The sequence below is a fragment of the Canis lupus genome, chromosome 25 (assembly GCF_011100685.1).
Source record: "Canis lupus familiaris isolate Mischka breed German Shepherd chromosome 25, alternate assembly UU_Cfam_GSD_1.0, whole genome shotgun sequence".
NCBI lineage: Eukaryota > Metazoa > Chordata > Mammalia > Carnivora > Canidae > Canis > Canis lupus.
In genome coordinates, this window is record NC_049246.1 from 25,665,755 (window position 1) to 25,668,167 (window position 2,413).

The window sequence follows — 2,413 nt, forward strand, 5'->3', positions numbered from 1 at the left end:
ATACTGCGAAAAACACATTTTTTAAAAAGTAGCTTTTTTCATCTTTGCTTCAATATATTTAAATAAGGAATCACCAAGCATGCTTTATTTTTTAAAATATCATTCTTCAAAATGTTTTAACCCAATCAATAATAGTTGTGACTCAACATGAGGATTTTTTCTTATTTGGTATTTCATTAAGGATTATACTTTAAGATTTCAAACTAATATCAAGAAACAAACAAACAAACAAACAAACAAACAAAAAAACCTCTCAGGGCAGCCCGGGTAGCCCAGCCGTTAAGCACCGCCTTCAGCCCAGGGTGTGATCCTGGAGACCCTGAATCAAGAGTCTCATGTCAGGCGCCCTGCATAGAGCCTGCTTCTCCCTCTGCCTGTGTCTCTGCCTCTCTCTCTCTCTCTGTCTCTCATGAATAAGTAAATAATATCTAAAAACAACAACAACAACAAAAAACCTCCCAGTGCATTAAATGATGGCATATTCTGTTCCTACACTCCCTAATTACTTACTTTTTCCCCCCTTATTTATTCTTGGACATCAGCTGAACAGTTTAGGCAATAAATTATATATGTGTGTATATATATAATACATATGTATTCATATGCTTCCAACAGGCACCATTAAGTAAGTTAATGAATGCAAAACTTTGTCATTAAATTAATTTTTTGTTATCTTTAAAAAATTTAACTTAAGTTGGAAATTTCAAAACCTGGAAAATTAAAAATTTGTTAAATATTATTGCAAAAGAATTTTCATAAAAGTATTTTATTTTGTAATGTTTTCCAAGTTTTTCATTTTCATTTTCCCTTTTAAATTGGCAATAATAAATTAAACAAAATCGATACTGTGAAAAATTCACATTAAATTGATTTATTTGAAGCATTAAAGAGGTAATCTCAAAAGTTGGGATATGCTCACTTCAGCAGCATATGGCTACAATTGGAAGAATACTGACAAGATGAACATGGCTCCTTTACAAGGATGACACACAAATTTGTAAAATGTTCCATATTAACAAACAAAAGAGTTGATGATTCATCTGCTTCTTCCTATCTAAATGAAGCAAGAGGGCACCATCAAAACTTCAGCTACCTTAAGAGAAACCAAATGACTTAACAAGTGAACATTTAAAATTGAACTTTTAAATCAAATATACTGGAGCAATTTCCAGTAAAATAATTAGATCAATATTGGAACATCTGGGGCCTACTCGTCAATTCTTGAAAGTATCTTCTAACAAGCAACTATTACTGCATTTCTACCACTTACCACAGAAATCCACCAAGGATCAACAAAACAATATTGCCAAAGTACATTTGCCATTGACTAAACACTCTCCCCTTGCCTACATTAGCATTATTTTGTGAACAAGTGGGATGTGCTTGAAAAGACAAAGCCAGAACATTAAAATAATAAAAATAAAAGCTAACTGAGAACTAGCATCCTAAATCTACATTAAATATCCTATTTCAGTATTCCATGGCACTGTTGGAATATTTATTTTATTAAAGTATTTTAAAATTTAACTTTTTATTGAGTCAAACTTACATATTGTAAAATTCCCTCATTGCAGGTCTACATATATTTTTTTTATTTTTAGTAAATTTATGGAGTTGTGTGATGATGACTATGATCCAGTTTTAGAATATTCCCATTATCTCAAAAAGCTTCCAAATACTTAGACTTTATTCTGTTCTGACCTCCACCATGGCAATCAATGACTCTACAACGATCTTTGCTTGTCATTTTATATTATGGAATCCCACTATATGAAACTGTTTGATTGTGGTTTCTTTCATTTAGAATAACATTTTTGAGATGTATATTGTAAAACGTATTAGCAGTTCGTTCATTTTTTTTTTTTTTTAATTGGTGAATTGCATTCCATTGCACAGATGTAGCATATTTTGGTTATCCTTTCACTGGTTCATCAACAATACATTGCTTCTAGGTTTTGGCTCGTGTGTATAATCCTTCAAGAATTTCAAGTACATGTCTTTGTGTGAATATATTTTTATTTTTCTTAGTTCATATGGTAAGTTTATGTGTAACTTTTAAGAAAACTATCACACTAATTTCCCTAAGTGTCTGTAACACATTCCATTCCCATGAGTAATGTGGGGGTAGTTCCAGTATCTTCCCATCTTTACTCCTACTATTTTCTTTTTAATTATAGCTTTTCTAGTGGATTTAGTGATATATCTTTGTGGTTTTCATTTGCATTCCCCTAATGAATAACAATGCTAAGAATCTTTCCAATTTCCTGTGAAACATTCATATATTTTCTTTATTCCATTGTCTGTAAAACGGTCCTTTTCTCTTTCTTTTTCTTTCTTTCTTTCTTTTTCTTTCTTTCTTTCTTTCTTTCTTTCTTTCTTTCTTTCTTTCTTTCTTCTTTCTTTCTTTCTTTCT

At 31.0% G+C, this 2,413-nt stretch overlaps 1 non-coding gene across 1 annotated transcript; it reads left to right on the top strand.

Annotated features, from left to right (window-relative positions):
- Nucleotides 1-912: 912 nt before the first annotated feature.
- LOC119866027 lies at nucleotides 913-1,017 on the top strand. Its single transcript, XR_005378963.1, has one exon. It is a non-coding gene; the product is annotated as a U6 spliceosomal RNA (small nuclear RNA).
- The last annotated feature ends 1,396 nt before the right edge of the window (nucleotides 1,018-2,413 follow it).